The 22,738-nt window shown below is 36.2% G+C and overlaps 1 protein-coding gene across 7 annotated transcripts in view; it reads right to left on the bottom strand.

Moving 5' to 3' along the window:
* LOC135223602 (mucin-2-like) overlaps positions 1-22,738 on the bottom strand; it is a 1,092,597-nt gene that overhangs the window by 333,124 nt on the left and 736,735 nt on the right. The window lies entirely within an intron of this gene.

Below are 22,738 nucleotides of genomic sequence, written 5' to 3'. Positions count from 1 at the left end.
TTATACAATCTACAACGAACAGCATCAAGGTGATACAGTACGTATCACCCGGCACAAAATCTATGCTCTAAAAAAATATACCATTTGTCCTAAAGGTAATATTCTGTTGTTTAATTCGCACGTTTCACTGCAAACTTAGCCCAAGGGTAGAATTCTGTACCCTAGACATATTTCAACTCTAATTTCTAGTTTTACGACCGGTGACTAACCATATTATTACTGCAACTACTAAATAGTACTAGAAATATTAGTAATAGTGAGAACATATCAACGACAATAGTGAAAATGAACATGATGACGAAATATACACACACAAAGGAAAGTCTAAACAAAAAGTTATCAGTGCTTATGGTCACTGAATATGCAGCCACAATTGGTTATTAGTGAGGCAGATTAAAGGGTGCGACTAATCATTCATCATCCATTTAATTAGCAGCCGAATATATTACCATAATGAATCTCCTTCCTAGGCATCGCCGAAAAAAAGGTGAACTTCACATTTTGAAAATTATCTAAGCTTTATTTTTTCTTCTTGCTGAATTCTTTGGGTACGGACTAGTTATACCGTTTATTTCACCTCCTCTCTCCGAAACATTTTTTTTTCAAGCAATTTTGTTATAGGACAAAAGAATATGAGATAACACGTGAAAAGACTAGCTAAAGAAAAGGTATTTGTTCTACAAGAAAATAATACAATAATGAAAATAAAACAACCAGTCACCGAGAAAATCACATAGACGGTTTATAGCTTGTAATACATAAATAACGAAGAACTGTGACCATCGATCAAGTCAAAATTTCGTGTCATAAATCATGAAAATGCTCGTAAAAGAGCAGACACTTTTCTTCATATAACTCTTAAAAAAAAAAAAAAAAATGGCTTTGCAGCACATACGCTTTCCTCGACATGTATCAAAAACATGCAAGCTTTAATGGCGCAATTCTACAACACGACAAGGAGACAGAAAAACAATACGACAAATAATCAAAATAAAGAGACAAAATACGGAGACCAGGAGGTCAGCGACCTTGACCAAATGCATCGTGTCAACTATTGTTCTGCCTCACTGACCCTTCCTACTCCAAGCAAGAGACAGCGAGACTGAAAAGGTCACGCATAACCGATTTCAAGTAGCCAAGTGGAAAAAAATCAAATCACACACACACACATGATCACTGCTACATACGCACACTGCTGGTAATTCGTGTATGAAGATCCTATGCAGGAAAAATCCACAACATTAACGGAAACAAATAAACACACAGAGGCTGCACATACGTATGGACATTCATAGGTGATATATATATATATATATATATATATATATATATATATATATATATATATATATGCATATACCTTGCACATATACATACTATTGAATCACTGCAATATCAAAGGTTTTGACAGGGTAATCATTATTATATCTGAACAACAGTTGCTGTCCTTACATTTGTGAAAAAAAAAGAAAAATCTTTACCAAACTTTATAAATCACAGTACCGGCTGCCTATTTCTACGAAAAGCCCAAAAGCGTATTATGAACACCAACGCAACTCACATGATGCGTCAACTCGAGAGGGGACGCCTCATTATTTGCAATTGCAAAATGATAATGCACAATATGATTCTCTGTGTGAACGACTACAGGCGTTATAACAAGAGCGTGACTTTCTGAGATTTTTCAATCTAATGGCACACGATTACATTGCAAATGGGTTCAGTCACCCTTTTTCCATTTCCTCTGTATTTACAGTACTTGGTGAATTTTTTTCCTCCCTAATTCCAAACTTAAGGAATAGCACGTCTCTTCAACTAGTGAGTGGTTCTATCCTACCCACTAAGCATCAGTTAAATTCAGGTAACAAATTTGCCAATGCAAAAGAAATGTTCAAGAAATAAATATCAATATTCTTGATTAGAAAACCTACTCTATAAAGACATTACTCGTGGCATTGTGCCAAATGCTCTGATGTTAAAACACTGATGGAGTCAATTTCTTTTCTTTGAACAAAAAACGCCAAATATGAAATACCTTATTCCAGAAACAAGACAAAAAAGTACTTCACTAACAAAGTGCAACGGAGCGGAAAATCTTTATGACACCTGATACAGAGAGAGAGAGAGAGAGAGAGAGAGAGAGAGAGTTGTATTGAGATTCGTTTAGAGGTCATGCGGGAGTTGACCCCAGTAACTTGAAACTCGCAGGGACCTTCATGCAAAGTCATCTGGTGGTGAATGGAAGGGTTTGAGGTAAGCTTCCTTAGAAATAAGCGAAACAAGAAATGGGAAGCCAGAATACTAAATATATGGTAAATAATCATAGTTCATTAAGATAAAAAATAATATTTATACAGTATAATCATCAAATTAAGCTGAGACAAGCTCAGTTATTGATTTCGACAAACAAAAATCCGTCGTGCATACCATGGCACTTGCATACAATCTCACAAATATACCGGAGGCATTCCAGTTTTTTTGTCCTAAAGGCAAAATATCCTTGGATCGTGCATAAACATTTAAGAGCTTAAACATGTAATCCTCGAAGGGTCATTAGTTCATTATCATTCCAACTTCATTACTAAGCCTGAATCCGACTCTGGTTCCTGAATGTTTGAGATGCTGTCGTCATAAGGCAAAAGAGCATTCATTATCAAAAAGTGTAAAAAGTGTTTGTATTAGGTTTCCTAACCTTTGCATAGTTTTAAACTAAGCAGGACGTAAAAATCTGGGTATACTTGTATCTGTGGCTGGTTCCCTTTTTTAATGGAGTAACCGATTCGTGCTAACACAATTTGAAAAATCTTGTTCTATTTGTCGTCCACTAAAATATTTGTTACTATTTTTGACATGTAAAACTGGAAACGTGCAGCACATAACACATAATGTTTACTAAGCCATTCTAGTCAAAATAACTTCGATAAAATGCCTTCGAAAAGCGCCAAGCCGCTTGAAGGCCACTAAAGGCATATCAAGACAATCAAGCGCCCCTTGTTGGAGAGACAGATGAATGCTCGGGGGAGGGGATCAAAGAGACATCTAGAGGCACAACCTGGCAACAACAACAACAACAACCCGAGATCAACCACAATCTCCCAAATATGGGGACAGGACAGCCTCAGTCTCGAAAACTTATCTCTAGGGTCAATGGCTTTGGAAGGAAGCCCTCTCCCTCTCCCTCTCCCTCTCCCTCTCTCTCTCTCTCTCTCTTCACACTCGGGGGAGGTTGCTAAAATTGGAGCTGTGGGTGTGGTTGAGGACTGCAGGCAGGTAACAGGCAAAGGATCAAACAGGCAGAGAGAGAAAAGGAAATGGCGATAACGAGAGTGCAAAAAGGGTAGGAGGAATGGTAAGAAGAGAAAGCGGAGAGGCACTCTAAGAAAGAACTCGGCGGATGGGCAAAAGGACTTTGAGTGGGGTTGGATGGGTGTGGTTTGAAAACGGCCTCAGCTTTATTACTGCACCTTATAAAAGTGGGACAGAGGGTGAGCTATGGCCTTCATAGTCTCTACAAACAATGCAATGGACGTAACAAAGACGAAGCGCAAAGAAAAGGGCATCTAACTAAAGAATATAATGAACAGGGGGACGGGAGATGTAAATACCAAAAGATAGCTAATTACCAAAAAAATATTTAATGAAAACAGAGCAACCTCATAGTATATACGACGTTTCAAGGATAATTCGATATTACGAAGTACCTTAGGCTAATTCCACAGCCAAGTAAATAACACCAATAGCAATAAAAATAATCATCATCATTGTTCCTTGGTAGATCCAAACCAGGCTGTTTGCGGTAAAGGAGTCTCAGAAAAAAAAAGCATCAAAAACGTTCAGAAGTAACAGTTAAATACTGCATCAAAAGCAACAAGTTCCAGCTTGGCTTTCCAATAGGATCTGCAAATTGACTGAGTTAAAATCTTAAGCGTTTTTGAGAAAATTGTTGGTCATTAAACGGATGCAAGGGAAAAGAGCTGGCAAACAGACCTATGACCCTTATATGTAGTTACTTAAAGTAATAATTAAATAATTTACTGAAGATTCCCTTATTAAACTGACGACGTGAGGGCAAACAAAATACCAAATCACACTTACTGCAATAATAATTTTAACATGAAAAGTAACATACTATTGATAACCCTAAAATTAGTAAATGTAACAGCAACTGTTACCAATATTTGCTCCCAAACACAGAGTTGCCAGCGTCATCGAACACCTAAAGGAACCGTGGAAAAAAAATAAAAAATCAGTAAACATATACTCTCTCTCTCTCTCTCTCTCTCTCTCTCTCTCAGGACACACACAAAAACGTTTTCTTTCTACCGCATATTGGATGCGCTTTAAACGATGTGGTCCTTTTGCTCCTTCCTTTACCCAATGCACTAATTAGAATTCGAGGATAGAAAAAAGTGCTTATCATCAATGCCATCGCATTTAGATAAATGCAGCGGAGGCTGCTGGTGCTGTTGCTGCTGCAGGGGCCAATGAGCTCATTTGAATAAGTGAACGCTACCATCAGATAACAAGTTAACCACAATATAGATATGCATCTAGTTCGGCTACATTTTAAACCACCGATACAGTATAACTCAGGGAGAGCTAAATAAATTCTGCAACGAAAGGGGATGTCTGTGAGGCTTTTGCGACGGGTACATTATAGCGATTTCTTAAACTGTACTTTCTGATCATGGAAGACACATAATTCCGTAACAATGGGAAAAATGTATGAAACCTAAAGTTTTAAATATACAACCAATTTAAATAATCTCTATTGCAAATTAGATTTTTGATAAAATCGATGGGCCGCAATATATCTACATTTTTGACATACTAACACTAAACAGTTTCTACATAATAACAGGACCTGATAATAATATATTACATATTTGGGAGAGGTTGTGAGTCTATATCTCCATCTTCTCTTCGCTAACGGCTGCACTTTAATTAGTGACTTTTCACGAGGATTTTGGTGCGATGTAAAATGTCGTCGTCTTTCAGGCAGGAATTTCAATTTCATGATTTTCCGGCTCCTTAAAGTAAATCTCCGAAGCTGTGAAATCGGAAGGACTTTGACCTTACATATTAATCCATGCATAAAAATAGGCTTGTGAACAGGGATGCAGACGACCTTAAAGCCACGTGCCACGACTTTCATGGCTGGGTTTTATGTCCAAGCCTTCACGCTTTTATTTCATTTAAACAGGAACTGTAACAGACAGTGCGTGTTTTCATAGAGGGTACCCCTACAATTTAGAGGTGACCTAGACATTTGCAATGGGTTTCGGGCCAAAACGTTTATCGGTTACCATTCATTTTAAAATGATTTTTTAAATGATCATAGGAATTATAATGTAATGCTATGTCAAATAAATTATTTCAAAAGAAATAAAGCGGCCATCATATTCACTTACTTTCGGGTTGTTATATATGTACGAACTTAATACATGTCATTTAAACAATTATATTATTACCGTGGAAAAACAACTTAACATAAGTCATGAGGAGAGAGAGAGAGAGAGAGAGAGAGAGAGAGAGAGAGAGAGAGAGAGAGAGAGAATTCTCAGATAAAATTGCCTCGAACTAATTGAAAACCACGCCTTAAGATCTCACATCCTATGCAAGCATACACTTCTGTTAAATCCTGATAGATTTTGATATTTCTTGAAAGGAAGCTAGTGTTTTAGCAGAAATGATTGGTACTGTATAATTTCTGAAATAAGGTCATTCTTTTCACACACAAAAAAGCTACGTTACCTTAATCTATAAGCTAATTCAGGAGGATTTTGAAGCTTTTATAAGACTGACAATTTAATTGGATTACTTCTTCCATAACCTACAACATTTTGTAAGGTATCTAAATCTATCAATTACATTTTCGTTTATCTGGCATTAACCATTTCCATAACAGCTGTATTCAATTTCTAAGCTAGAAAATTATAATTTCTAAAACCGTATCATCCCAAATACTATATTTACTCAACTTTCCCTTAGTAACCATAGTTACTTTGGTGTTAAACTATTTTCTGTGAGGAATTCTTAAAGTTTTCTATCTACTCAGAATCATTAATATTACTTAATCTTTATAACATACGCACGGTGTCTATAATGAAAAAAATGTGTTTGATAGATTTAAACACCCTACGAAATTTCGTAGGTTATGGAAGAAATAATCCAATTAAATTGTCAGTCTCTTATAAATTTCTGCTAAAACTCAAGCTTCCCTGCAAGAAAAATTAAAATCTATCAGGATTTAACAGAAGTGTATGCTTGCATAGGATGTGCGATCTTAAGGCGTGGTTTTCAATTAGTTCGAGGCAATTTTACCTGAGAATTCTCTCTCTCTCTCTCTCTCTCTCTCTCTCTCTCTCTCTCTCTCTCTCTCCTCATGACTTATATTAAGCTGCTTTTCCACAGTAATAAAATAATTGTTTAAGTGACATGTATCAAGTTCGTACATATATAAGAACCTCGAAAATAAGTGAATATGATGGCCACTTTATTTCTTTTGAAATAATTTGTTTGGCATAGCATTAGGTTATAATTTCTATGATAATTTAGAAATTACTGTATAATTCCTATGATAATTCAAAATTCATTTTAAAATGAATGGAAACCGATAAACGTTTTGGCCCGGAACCCATTGCAAATGTCTAGGTCGCCTTTAAATTGTAGGGGTACTCTCTATGAAAAAACGCAGGGTCTGTTACAGTTCCTATTTGAATAGAATAAAAGCGTAAAGGCTTGGACATAAAACAATAATAAAAACTACAGATACTGGTATATTTTCATTCTTCATTAACCTCTGATAACATTTTGTAATTAAAAATTCCGAAAAAGATGAACAATCCGATACACACTTGGCGTTATTCCTGTTAATGTTCAAGCAGTATCTTTGTTGGGTGGCAAATGTCACTCCAGGTAAAGATACACATCCTGCTTTGAAATTTATTTCGATTATCATAATTTTTAAAAAATTCGTAATAGCATTGAGCAGTCGTGTAACCATTTCTTTATCACAAGTTTCTTTTATAACAGACTTTATTGACACAAACCGTATATAGCCTAACCTCCTGTTATTAACTATCGACGACTTTATTTCTCTTTACACTTAATTTCTTTCATCACATCGCATTTCAGGTAGCTCCCGTGTCCCTCAGTGGAAATATGTAAATTGATAAAAAAAAAAAAAAAGAAACGAGTCAACAACCCGCAGCCCTTACATTAAAAGCCTAATATCAAACTTCCCTGAAAAACATGGAAATTTATCACAGGCTCAGGCCATTACAGGGATGCCAAAACTGCTTTCCTCCACCCACGTGGGTAGGCAAAAATTGCAAGGGAACCTCAATGAAAATAATCGACATAATACCGTCGTGGTCTTCCCGCAAGGAGATAGGTCAAAAGTTATGTAAACAACACATGTCTAAGCTAAAATCACGATCTGGAACCAAATTTGGAAATTGCTAATTAATGTTAGCATCAACTGCCTTACGAAATAAATACGCTCAAAAGTTTAAATGTATACATACACACATGGACACACTCATATATATATATATATATATATATATATATATATATATTATATATATATATATATATATATATATATATATATATATATATATATATATATATATATGATATATATATATATATATATATATATCTATATATATATATATATATATATATATATATATATATATATATATATATATATATATATATATGAGTGATATATATATATATACATATATATATATATATAATATATATATATATATATATACTATATATATATATATATATATATATATATAGAGTGATAAATTCCAGGTGTGCACATTATACTTAGACGTCGTTTAATCTTTTATTATTATGAATATAGTGATTTCTTATTTATGCCATTGCATATATATATAGATATGTATATATGTATATATATATATATATATATATATATATATATATATATATATACATATATATATATATAAATATATATATATATATATATATATATATATATATATATATATACTTATACATATATCATATCTATATATATATGCAATGGCAATAAATAAGAAATCACTATATTCATAATAATAAAAGATTAAACGACGTAGCTAAGTATAATGTGCACAACCTGGCAATTTATCACTCATTTGCTTCATGAGGCTTTTGCAAATGGTATTCCTAAATCCTTATTTCCTTAGAAGATGAGGATGATAATAATAATGGTAAATTAGAAATTTACGAGCAGAAGAAAAGGTGAACACGTTCAAAACTCATGTACTGACCGCAAAGCACGAAAAGCCTCATGCCGACTTGGCAAATCTTAAATGGACCAAAGAAATTCCGAAAGGTGACAGACGACATAGAGAAAGATATGTGACCAAGAACACAAACAAACAAACATAGATCACTTGACAACACTTACGCCAACATCTACATGTACTTTTACAAGATCCTATTTGCATAAGCAGACACCATGGGGGCCAAACACTCGCCTTGGAGGAAAAAGACTGAGCCGACACCCTTGAGCATACATGGTATTTAATACTCTGCTAAACTAGATGCTTGGCATTTCAAAATTTACTAATCTTTCCCAAAACATAACGATTACAGTACCTTATGTTGTTACTGCTGCTCTATCTTCAAAAAGTAAAACAAAAACAAAAGAAAGCGCATATGATAACTTATTACCATTTTACTCTCATTTTGTAATGTATGCCAACCTTGCAGTACCTATATTACCTAGTATAATAGCATCAAATGAAAAGATATTCTGCAAAGGCTGAAAAAACCTTGGTATCATCCCATGAGTCAGACCTTTCCTTTAACTAATTTTTTTAGGACAGCTAACAAGATTTTTCGAGTTGGCTTACACCTATCACGCTGAGATGATGATGATGAATCAAGGGATTACTATTTTTTATTTTTTTTAACAAGGTAGCGAAATCACCGTAATTTTTTTTTAACAGCAAAGAATATAACTCGATTCTTGTTTTAATAAATATTATTTTCCACACATTTTTTCAAACTTAGTTCATCAAACTAAGGTGTCAATGAGATTACTTCCATGTAAATGTGGAAATACGCAAAGGAAGAAAAAAAAAATTCTCAGTGTGACCAACTAGAAACCTTATAATCTTCACAGAAAGGTCAACAACCTTGAAAATTTCATGACGTTGCCTCGCATCTGAAAACTGTCTCAAGGACAGTAGGAGGACGGGGAGAGGTTGTGTTAATAAGCAACTGAGGACTAAGAGAAAGAAAGGAAGGAGAAGGTATGAAGAGCGTGTTCGTAAACGGAGGGAAGAGGCAGTCAATATAGAACTTGATGAAAGAAAGAAGATGAAGAAGGGAGTATTTACTCACAAAGGACATTCCTAGAGAGGCCAACCCCTCATACCCCAAACCCGTTCCCCAACATGGCCTCCCTTATCCTTTAGAGGTTCCATTCGAGGTAGATGGTGTCAATGTCGATGGATAAGATAACAGTTTACCTTCCCTTTAGTGCCATTATCCATGCTAAATAGATAGTTTGAAGCATTTTTACATGCTGTCAGTTCCGACCGTCTAAAAACGTATTTTGAGAGAGAGAGAGAGAGAGAGAGAGAGAGAGAGAGAGAGAGAGAGAGAGAGAGAGAGAGAGAGAGTCTCCTAATATGTGACAGTGCCTTGGGATACCAACGAAGCCCGCCAAAGTATAAAAACATCTAATAAAGGTTCACGAATTGACAAATAATCCTTCAGTGCTAAAACAGAAAACGCCAGAATCACTGCACTTCACCTACTACTGCGTACATTGAGATAATGAATTTAAAATGAGTCAGATATGCATTTCAATTAAAATCTAATAATCCACTGGCTTTTAAAAAATGGATTTCAAGTTGCTAATAATAGCCTAAGATCAAGAAAACCTATAAGTATGATTTTTTCAAAACCAGTTTTGATAAATCACAGAAACATTCTGTTCTGTCACCACAATTGTCGGTATTACAAAGTTATGGGATACAGTCATATACAGTATTGTATATCTCATGTTTTCCAAGCTTTCAGGAATATTAAACCAAAAACCGAACAGCTCAAAATACCGAGCCTTTGCTATGACCCTAGTCGATACCAAAACCAGAATATCTACAAGCATTTGCTGACGTTACTTACACGGTTAGTGGCTGTGGAAAAAAGTACAATGCTACGTTCGAATGTGCCAATTTTAGGCAATTCTTTTAAATTTACTGGCTTTTGACATCAAGTACCCGCAAAGGTTCACTCACCGTGTAAGTGCACGTTGCCTTCATTTTAAAAGTGCAGATGAATTTTCTAGTAGTTCAAAAACAAGTAGCAAATGCCATGAGAGAGAGAGAGAGAGAGAGAGAGAGAGAGAGAGAGAGAGAGAGAGAGATACAAGGATCAGGATGTCTCAAAGACTTATTAGTCCATCCAAGGAAACATCATGTGTTCACTTATCTCTATGAACAGGCTTTACTGTTTATTCACAGTCCTAATGATTTTGTCTAAGTTTCTTTTAAACTCTTCCACACTGTTGCTGTTTACAACTTCTGGTGGCAGTTTATTCCACATGTCATATATCTTGTATGTAAAGAATTTCCCACAATGAGATGTGTTGTATCTCTTCAGTTCTAGTTCCCATCCATTATTTCTTGTCTGGTTTTCTTTTAAGGTAAATAGGTTATCGTCTACTTTTGTTATGCTTTTTAGTATTTTGAATGTTTCTATTAGTTGTCCTCGCAATCGTCGTGTTTCTAAGCCATATATGTTCAGGCTCTCCAGCCGTCTTTGGTAGCCTATTTGCCTGATGGACTGAATTAGCTTTGTGGATCTTCTGATCCATTTATATCCTTTCTTAATGGTGGTGACCAAAACTGTACTGCATATTCAAGATGAGGTCTAACTGTTGATGAGAGAGAGAGAGAGAGAGAGAGAGAGAGAGAGAGAGAGAGAGAGAGAGCCTCTGGAAAATCGTCTTAGGATGGATGTAGCAGCGAGTAACAGATTCCTTTCGTTGTTCCTTTATCAATTCCCCGCCGTCGTATTATGCTAACACAAAATCCCGAAGCATACCACCATCAAATTCTTTCAGGTAAGGGAAATGCAAAGGACAAATACTTACATTCAAACAGGAAAGCACTTACAACGAGGCAGCATGAAAAAGCATTTACGGCAAGCACACACTTGCACGGATTGACGGGCAACAAGCGAGTGCGAGATAAGAGGATAAGGTATGTGGAGGGTGTGTATGTAGTGGTTCATACCCAAGTCTTGGATCACCTACTGAATTTCCTCTCTCTCTCTCTCTCTCTCTCTCTCTCTCTCTCTCTCTCTCTCCTTTGCGTTTCTGTCTTCATGTTTAATACTGCCAAGTGCCCGCTATCCACCATCACCCCTTACCTGGCTCCTTAGTAAACCTCGCTACTTACAATGCTCACTGGCTGTTTTCCAAGTAACCTTTCAGCTCTTACACACCACACAGCCTTTTGCATTTCGAAGCGTTTCTCCAGCGGTTGTTGATTTTTTACATCCTGTTATCTTGTAAGTTAGGTTAGTTACCTACTCAGAATCAATAATACAATTATCCTCAATGAACTTTATTTGAGTATGCATATTCAAACTTAAAAATCATTCACAAGTTCTGGATATCTTGGTAGTGTGAAGCAATAAAATAAGAAAATAAAAACTATATGATTTCAACCTTCAATGAAGTATTAAAAAACGTATGTTCCAGCTTTTCATCTACTACGAAAGCGAGATTTTAATTTTCGTTTCTTCCCTCTCCTTATCATTGATCATTCTCATTTTCATAAGCGTGTCAAGAGACCCGACGTGCAGCTGACCCCAGTGCCCGCAGCACATGCCAAAAGCCACCTTTCGCACCTCTTTATCTCCCCCATGACTACTGCCCACCAAGGTCAAGGCAGCTCCCGAAGTGTAAGAAGCCCTTTTACAGCAAATGAACTCTATTCAAGAGGACAAAGCAAACGGACACCTGGAAGACGTTCAAAAACTCCTTGCATTCTTTGGTAGACTGGGGGCTATGTATAGCGAAGGGATGCCACAATACCTTAGAACCTATCAAGATGTTTCAACTTCAATGAGTACGAATGCACGCACACACACACACATATATATTATATATATGAACTTCATCACATCACCGTGATTCATTTACACGCATTAAGCTACAAAGGAAGGACATTTGTAGCTTAATGCGTACACACACACACACACACACATACACACACACACACACACACACACACACACATATATATATATATGTATATATATATATATATATATATATATATATATATATATATATATATATATATATATATATATATGCACATGCAAACCAGTTCAGACACTTATTCGTAAAACTTTATCATTGAATTTACAGAATCTCCAGTTTCACAAAATTCCAGAATGTATTTTACCGTGTGAACTCAGAAATTCTCAAGTCAAAAAGTTGCTATATTACAACAAAGAACTCGTATTTACTTGTATTACAGTCCTCGTTGGACGGGTGGGTTACGTGCTCGCCTACTGATTCGGTAGTCGCGAGTTCGATTCCCCGCTCTGCCAACGCGGAATCAGAGGCATTTATTTCTGGTGTATAGAAATTCATTTCTCGATATAATGTGGCTTGGATCCCACAATAAGCTGTAGGTCCCGTTTCTAGGTAACCAACTGGTTCCCAGGCCTGGGAGGGATTTTTACTACTATTACAAATCACATGGAAAAAACAATAAATATATTTGATAATACCAAACACAATTGTAAGCACCAAACTTTAAAAAAGAGAATGATTTTCTTTATCAAAAGACTAATTAACATTCAATCTGGCTTTCATGAGTCGTAGCAACATTGTCCTTTTCAACACCCAATGCGGCCCCTGTAGCACCTATTTGGTTACACAGAATCAAATAAAATTGCACTGAAATTTAATAAAATGCACAAGTGTTAAATAATAACTCGGGTTTAAAAGTACCATTTTTCGTTGCAGTCCAACACTGGCCACCAAACTAAAGTCCTTGACTCATAAACAGAAGAGATATGCGCGTGGCAAACCAAATCAAAATGCTTTAAATGCTTTTAGATGAACTGGAAAACTCGTAAACGCAGGGGAGCGTTTACACTCCCAATATTACACTTAATACACGCGCGCGCACACACACACACACACACACACACACACACACACACACACACACACATATATATATATATATATATATATATATATATATATATATATAATGTATGTATGTGAGTGTGTCTCAGGGTCTACGTATGCTTGAATGCATTTTAGTGTGTAAGCTGGTGCGACTATTTCCAATACGTTTCTATAAAGATGGGTTTAATAAACGAACAACTAAGAGATGGACAACTAGATCAATAATAAAATAATAATAATAATAATAATAATAATAATAAATGGGAATGAAACTATAGGCCCACAATAGCAAAAAGCCAAGAAAACACTGTACATGGATAAAACAGAAGAGACTGAAAAGATGGAAGAGAGTTGAATGATTTCAATGTAACCATGATAATTATGTGCCTCCCGTTTGAACGCTATGTTACTACCTACAAGAGAGAGAGAGAGAGAGAGAGAGAGAGAGAGAGAGAGAGAGAGAGAGATTTAATTAATCTGCACAAACTGGAACTAGCGTCGCGCAACTACCATGGCTATCGATGACAGGTAGTGAAAGAAAAAGAAATGACCTGTATATTTTATCCCCTCCGCCCCCTGCGGCCAATTCACTCTGACCATGTGCTGCTTAAATTGATAAAATCCAGCGCTAAAACCCATTCGTTGCAACCAACACCATTCAGTACCTGCCGATAAGAGCAATGGTGTCCTGAGAGGTGCTTTACTTACGACTGAGCGTAATTACGGTTCACAGAGATCCGTATTTCATGTAGCGTGGCGATGTAATAAGAGTAAGCCGTCACCGCAAACCAGCCCAAAGTAAAGGTTACGGAGGCCATCTCTGTTGCTTGACCGGCATAACAATTACCAGAGTCAATACCCAGATATACTTACTCCCTCTTCGACTTCGCATAAACAAAACAGGTACAGCTCTAGTCTTTTGGGAACAAAAACAGTTCTAACCTTTCGTTAGAAAAAAATCTATATTATCTTTTATATGCAGCAGCAAAACAGTATCAATCTTTTCATGCTTTTATGAGCTCTGGGTTCTGTTAATACACGACTATATGCACCTTTGGAGTAAGATGAAAAGGTTGGGAGTTCAGGCGATGATTTATAAACTTGAAATTGAATTGTATCCCCCCAGACTGACGCTGTCAAAAGATCATTATGGTAATAAATTGTAAACATACTTTCCACAACTACGATGAACAATATTCTTGCTAGCTAAAATAAAATTAAATCTCTTAAAAGGACAGTAGTAAAAGATGAAGTAAAAATTGTTGATATGACGACTGAAATGGTAGAGGGTGGTATGTTGGAATCGTAGATTATTTTAATGAATCAACCCTTAAGCATTCACCTCACCCTTAATTTCCTTCCTATCAAAACATTATTCTAACCTAATTATTTCTGAAACTGAATTCCATAGCTTTACAGAACACAACCCAATAAATTACAATTTTGACTTTAGGCTTTCAGATCTTGAGTTCTGACTTTCTATTTGAGGTGTGATACACAATTATTAGTAAACCACAACTAGCTACTTTGTCATAATTAAAGCTTTCCTTAGGTTAAAGTAACACTTTATTTCCGAAAAGGTATTTTCAATCTTTCACATTTTCAAATCTCCAGTCTTGATTACATTATTGAAGTGTGAAGATATGCAGCAATTCCACGACACTTTTCTAGTCAAATCCCTTTAAAGACACTTTCTTGTTCAAAATGAGTGATAATGGATACTGGGCGACAAACAATGAGATCTTTTACACTAAAGCTAATTAAAAGGACGTAGCTTGGGTCTTTTAAGATATGTTTCTTGAAGTATCTAAATAAAGATTTTAAACTTACAAAACGAAAGCTTAGAAACAGCTGACTACATATTAAAAAGCAAAAAAAAAAAAAAAAAAAAAAAAAAAAAAAAACATATAAACAAAGTAAATACAAAATGAAAATTCTTTGGGGGATATAGCTTACTCCCACGATAAAACGATCTCGAACACTTATCCTCGTCGGCGAAGGCTTACTTTACCAGATCACTTCAAAGATAGCAAAATGTCATTCATGGAAAAATAAGACAAGAATAATGCACATGATACGAGAGTAGATTAACCCTGCGCTACGCCTAAATAAAATGAAAAAATTTACCAGAAAACCCGTTAAAGTTTACGAAAACATACCGGATATACACGTTTGTGGAACAAACATTTTATATGTTTAGAGGCATGGTAAAAGAATGTGTGATTTATTACTACCTAAAGTTTTATATCCCAGCAATCTATACTATTTATCTACAGTTCGTGGGACTTGAACGCATTTCCCACCATATCTTTCACATGATAAAATTTTAGTTCCTTTTACCACTCTACACCAAAAGGGAACTATGCGTGCGTTGCAAAACACTTTTCATTTTGTGGAGTCAAATTCACAATATCTTCGTATGTGGCAAAGATAGTTTTTGTCGAGTGAGAGCAAGCCGAAGGGGCGTGGAGGTTGCGGGAAAGATGTACGAGCTGACGGTAATATGTAGCTACAGGCGTCTTTTACAGTAAACCTCTCTCTCTCTCTCTCTCTCTCTCTCTCTCTCTCTCTCTCTCTCTCTCTCTCTCTTTCGCTTTCTGTTTATCATGATTTTTATACTATATTACAAATGTTTAAAGTCACCCACCCATTAAAACGTACATTTTTGTCTGGAGCAGTTACTAAATACTCCACTGACAAAGCGCATCGTTTTTCCTAAATCTTGCAGCTTTCATTGAGACCCTCCTTGCTTTTCCCCTTTATTCCAGGTTGGTTCAATCAGCATCACCGATCAACGTTGCCAGACCAAATGTTTATCCCCCACAACATCCATTTGCAGACGGAGTTCACAGTTATCCTGCAGCGCCGAGGCAGAATAAGGATTTCTGGGTGTGGAGGAGGGGGCGTGGCTTCGCTCTGCAGCTCACGAGGAGGAAGACGGTTCGTGGGGGCAATGTAGAGCAACTTGCAGATAGGGAAGGAGGACTGCATTTAACAGAAACTCTATTCATGCAGTTTGCCCCGGATACTTCACTTCTCAGCTCTTGTAGCCGGCTAACGTTGAACACAAAATGTATCACTTTAGATCTCTCTTTCATTCATTTCTGACATCACAGCTTCTGATAACCAGTGCACGTCATAGCCATATCATTTCTGCAAAATGCAATAGCCAGCGTTCATTTTACAGTATGATGACAGACTCTAAGACCCTATTCAAATTTGTTGTCCACGGTAACGAAGTAATGAATTACTGAATTTTTTCTTCGAACAGGCTACTAAAAAGATTGAGTAATCGTAATACGACCCATGAATAATAGATAATAAAATGTCTAACTCTAATATTCTTTACCTCAGGCTTCATTAATTTTTCTTGTTGCCTTTGACTTCGCTGTGTGCATTCGAAGCTACCACTACATTTAAGAGTCGTTATAATAATAAATAAGAAGAGAATAATTATTTGTTGTCGAGAACTTCAAATATAAACGCTAACCAAACGACATAAAACCTTTAACCGGGTAAAGAATAATTCTAAGCTTTATTTCTGATAACGTCAGCAATTCTGGATGATCTGTTGAGCATTCATGATTAAAATTTTGAAATCTTTATCATTTGCAACGCTCACATAAGACGACGAGTAAAAATAGACTCTGGAAGCAGCACCGGGGATCAAAAGGCTAATGTAGTTGAACCCGAATTGTACATTTGATTCAGATAAACAAAACAGAACAATGGCCTCTAAATCACAGACATAAGGGCACTGATAGCGTGGCAAGGCTGAAAATTTGCCAAGAGGATATTTATGAAATGTTCAAGAGTAATGCTGATGTCAAGCATATTTTTAAACGTCTAATGAAATCAACATATTTAAGTGACATATTTAAGTGTCGGTAAACCTAGAAGTATGACTGACTATCGTATATATGTATGTATGTATGTATGTATGTATACAGTGTGCGTGTACTATTTAATTGAGAATCTACCATCCCCTTTCATTGCGTCTTATAAGTTTGCTCTCTATGGTCCAGATTCTTGAGGAAATTTAACGTCGCCACTAACATCATCATCTCCAAAACCAGCAAATATAAGCACCTACTTTATCTGATTACAATATCATCGCTTAACCCTATTAACCATTAAACATAAGTCTGAGACGGCACTTTTCCTTAAACCTTCCGTAAAGTGGAATATCATGTCGGCTAACAACAACGCCCACTAGGAATTTCCGCTTTCTAAATTCCACATCAGTTCATGACTACAGTAACTGGAAGAAAAATAAAATCAGCAGGGAACATGCTTGCTAAAGTCATGCTTTAGGAATCACTTGGTTTTATATAAAAATTTTTTTCTTTCGGTACAATGACCGACCACATTGAAAAACTCAGTGGTGATACACAAGGAACGAAAAACCAAAGGCCCCTTAATCATATCTTACAAGCAGGAATGTTATTACGAATCAAGGAAAATGACATCTCTTACTGTCTGCATCAAAATGAAGAATTCATCGTGGTTAGATCAACTGTAAGACTCATTCTTGCACAACTGATTTCCGTAGACTTCAATCGGAACAAGGCTGGTCATCGAAGACTTATACTTGTAAAACAAGAATATGATGAGTAGCATATTATAGAACCATGGGTCTAGAGGGAAAATGGTTATGGAGCTGTACTTTTAAGTAACATATACGATATTGATGAATAAGACCTAGGAAAACCTATATATACATATACATACATACATACATACATACATACATACATAGGCATAAGTATATATGTATGTATTTAGCGTACGGATGACAATATGATGACCCCATTACCCACTTTTGGAGGGTAACATTCAGCCAATATGGACACCATGGCAGAATGGTAAAGCGCTTCCACGTTTACTATAGGTTCATAGATCGACCTAGGCTACCACCCCTATATATATATATATATATATATATATATATATATATATAATATATATATATATAAAATATGTGTGTATTCATAGTGAAGCATTTTTCCTTTTGAAAGGGGACAGTGCCAGGAGGTTACGACATTCCGGTTTCTCAACAAGTCCTCGGGGCTGAAGTCACTAGCCCAGGACTTCTTTCTTGACCCCAGCAGTAATCTTATTATTGTTCTCAATGCAAATAACACTATTAAAATTAATAATTTATGTAATAATTGTTAAAAACAAACTAAAAATGAATTTGCGCATGGTAGGATATAGTATATATATATATATATATATATATATATATTATATATATATATATATATATATATGGCAATAATGACACCCAGCTAGGCAACGCTGGGTTCTAATGTTAAGACTTGTTTTTAAAAAACTGGCTATAAGCATAATGACAAAGTATATCCCCCTCACCTCTTCTTATTGGACGAGTTAAAACAGAGCTCAACACCAAACACTACAATAATGAGATTAATAATTTACATAACGTTATCAGGGAGAACAGACCTCATGTCTTGGGTTCGAACTCAAACGATACATAAACACTGATAAGATTCGTTTTTTGTAAGTTTGTACTCTGAACGAAGAACGTAGGAATATACCGGCATTAGCAATAGTATGTCCAAACGAACCTGGAAGCATTCTTGTGAATCAGAAGAATAAACTTTGGAACTCGTTCACAATCCATTGCATAAGAGCCAAACCGCTGACAATCATTGGAATTTCAACTACTTTTCCTTATATATCCATAAAAATGCATATCATACATAGTAAGCCTTTGGTTACCAAAGGTTTTGTTAAAATAATCTACAGTTTCTTATAATTTAGAGTCATACATTTACAAAGACCTAAATTTAAATAAAATAATCCCAACTCGTTAGAAACTCACAATGGTCACAGAAAGAATAAATATATAAGAGGCAGTAGAAAAATTAACATGCACACTGACGTACTCACTGATATACACGATGAAGTACAGAATCAAGAAAGGGAAATAAACATATAAAGCGTTTTAAATTAGCACTGTAACACAAGCTATCGTATGGCAATGAAGGAAAATATTAACATCAACGAGGAAAACGCAAATGTACAGTTCCGTTCGGATGAAAATGACTCCTATTGCTCAAGCAAAACGAAGATGAATATACTAGAGTAATGTGATTAAGTAGTCAGACCAGTTTGGAAATGTTTGTAAATGTCGTGGTTATGATTTGGTAATTTGCTAATGATATGAAATGGCACAGAATCGCCTACGGATTAATAGGATATAAAAAACATGTTGTACAAACCAAAACTAATATTGCTTGAACACGAAAAACCTGACACACCACCCATGCTATTTCGCTGTCTCATTTACATGGCCTCTGCCCTATGGTAACTTTTATCCTCATCACTTTTAAAAGAAGCCTGAACTAATAAATGTGTGGATACTGAATAAACGAAAAAAATTCATGTGGAGCACAGACAGTACACTAGAGAAGTAAAAAATGACTTAATACAAATCGGCAATACCGAAAGCGTTGTTCTAAAGCGGTTATGTAAACTGATTAAGGAATAAAAGCACACACGTTAACGTTTGAGAATAACATACAAGCGAAATCAAAGGGTCCTAAATACAAGACACCTTTGTAACATACGGGACACTGATACTGCATTAACTATTGCATTCACATACTGCTTTTTCGTCTTCGTATCCTTTCCACCTCCCTTCGACTCACCAACCTTCCAAAGGTCCTTCCGATAGATAGCGAGACGAGCCTCATCCGTACACCGAAAGTCGTAAATAAATCCAAGAGCTAACGATCAAGACGATTTATTAAGATGCAAAATTAATTTTATTGGTTCCAAATCGCTTTTCTCGGACCACTCTTGCTGTAAAAGGCAAAAGGGGAGTGTCTAAGACCGCATTAAGTAAACACACACTAAAATGCATAAGAAAGATTCAAGCGATGGTCTTCTTCGACAGGGTCTTGACTGAACGATTGCCAAACATGATACCAACACAGGAAGAAAGGGCTGAACGGGGCAACGTCAAGATGAAGAGAGGAGGAAGTTCAGCTAAAGAGGAAGAGGTGAACGAACAAAGGTATGAAGTAACTAAACTGCGGAAGAAGGAGTTACATGGAGAAAGAATGGCTGGACAGACAACGGGGAGGAACAGAAAATGAGAGCAGACAGGATATGAGAAGAGGAAGCTGAACACAGCAAGAGGAGCCGGAACATAAAAAAAAATTAAAAATAAAATAAAAAAGAGGCTGCAAAGAAGGGGCAGAATAGAAGACAATGCTGAAAATAGGAAGAGGTCAAATACAGGAAGCAGAGGCTGAACTAAAGTAAAATGTGAAGTTAAACACACACACACACATATATATATGAAAAAGGAAAATACCAATTATAAAAAACTGGTACTACGAAAAGGTTCCATATGGTGAATAGCAGTATGAATACTGCTGAAACTTATTTAGGGGGAATGCTTTGTATTAAAGTCAGGGTCAAAATAAAGAAAAGAAAAGCAGGAATCCTTCATGTTCGGAGATCTCGAGGCCTAACGCAATCGGACGAATCAGTTATGTAGGAGGTACGCTTTATGCAAATGCCTTCTGCCTTTATATATCTGTCTGCCGGGATCGCCGATTACATCGACCATCATTCATTTACAATCGCTATTAACCTGTCGAAATACATCCAAATGAATCGCACTTCCCAAATGAAACATGGCATCTTCATTACTCATATGGTCTCACCCACCAAAGAATGGTCTCCTGTGTGTGTGGGCTGTTTACCATCTTCATTGATAATCCGATCTCTCTCTCTCTCTCTCTCTCTCTCTCTCTCTCTCTCTCTCTCTCTCTCTCTCTCTCATGAATGTGTACAACTATAATGTAAACCCATTATCTCCTTCGGCCTGATGAATTATAAAAAAATTAAATTGATGTTCGTGATTCTGATGGAAAAACTCGCTGTCCACAGTCTCAAGACATTGCAAGCAAGCACATTACAATCAAACAAATGAAGCTGGAAATGAAGGTGCAAAACTATATCTATATATATATATATATATATATATATATATATATATATATCATATATATTATTATATATATAATATAATATATATAGATATATATATAAAACTACCTTGCCACAACCTAATTCTCTCCTTCAAATACGCTTTATAACAAAAAAACCATGTCAGGTCCTTATACGAAGCAGAGGGGTTCCATGTCCACAAAAAGGGGTAGTACCCTAAAGCATGACAAGCCAAACAGCACCAAACCCCTTTCCTCCCTGGCTCACCCCCATTATTCCCATCCCACTGCCAGCTAAGAGGATAAGGATGGAGTAGGAGAAAGAAAGAAAAGAAAAGAAAAAAAGGGTATGTGAGGGGGATGAACCTCAGGTAAAGGATAGGGGGAGGGGGGTGGGGTGGGTGGGGGGATGGGCAAGTTGCTTAACCTATAAGCACGTCAGCGCCACCCATCACTCACAAGTGCATCCGCAACCTACGATTATCTCATTATTTTCTTGATTCTTCTCACCTCCGCGCGTCCTGACTCGTCTTATCTGATCCTTTCCGAATGTTTCATAACGCTGAACATCAACAACAGTAACAACTCTCCTTACGATATCAGTCCATTTGGGGGTCATCATTTCGAACCACCTCATGAGGGAAAGTGAAACAACGTTTTCTCAATTTAGTTCTGCTAATACTGTATTTCTCTTAAACCAAATGTCACACAGCAAGAGCAAAAATTGAACAAATAACCATCAGCAGTTGAACGTCATAATACGGGGAAAAAAAAAATAAAAACGTAATACATAGAATAAGTTTCTTTTGGAGGGATTCCCAATCTTCAGAAAGTTAAAAATAATCTTACATAACTTTCACACAAGCAACCAAACCAACATTACTGCCATGACTTGTTATTTCATTAGTTTAGGATCATACAAATCAAGCCTCGTCATACCTCTACAAACGCAAGCAATCAGGTTGCCCGAACTCTATTTATGTCACATTAAACAGAGGAAGGGCCGAATGCCTTAGGAAAGGGCCAACGACAGAAATAATACCTACTTGTGATATATGAACAAGATATTCTTTCTGATAAAGCCTTAGCCAGAGGGGGACCAAGAAGCCTAATTATATCTAAATTAAACAATAACATCTCATTTGATTTTGACAAGGCTACCCTGTAGTTAGGCTCCAGGTATTCAAGCCATAAATGTCGCCTCTAAACACATGGTAGCCTTGAATTATGATTATGATAACTGTGGCTTAAACCAACTGTAAGTATGAAAGGCTATCTGGAAGGTAGGCTCACGCTGAACAAATACGACTGTGCGGACGCGTATATATAAATACGTAGATACTGCTGATGAAAAACAAGACAGCAAAGGAGACTGAGTAGATGTGTTAAACTGTATGGCGTTCACAATCCATTGCGCACGACGAATTTCTTTATTCATTGAGTAATCAAAAATAATCAAAATACTTATGTCCAAGAGCGTCGTCGTCGATGAGAAAATAAAAAGAAGGAAAACAGTGGGATTAGATGACTTACAACCATT

Source organism: Macrobrachium nipponense, chromosome 10, assembly GCF_015104395.2.
Source record: "Macrobrachium nipponense isolate FS-2020 chromosome 10, ASM1510439v2, whole genome shotgun sequence".
Lineage (NCBI taxonomy): Eukaryota > Metazoa > Arthropoda > Malacostraca > Decapoda > Palaemonidae > Macrobrachium > Macrobrachium nipponense.
The sequence above is the reverse complement of the archived record's forward strand: the minus strand, read 5'-3'. Positions and strand labels throughout refer to the sequence as shown.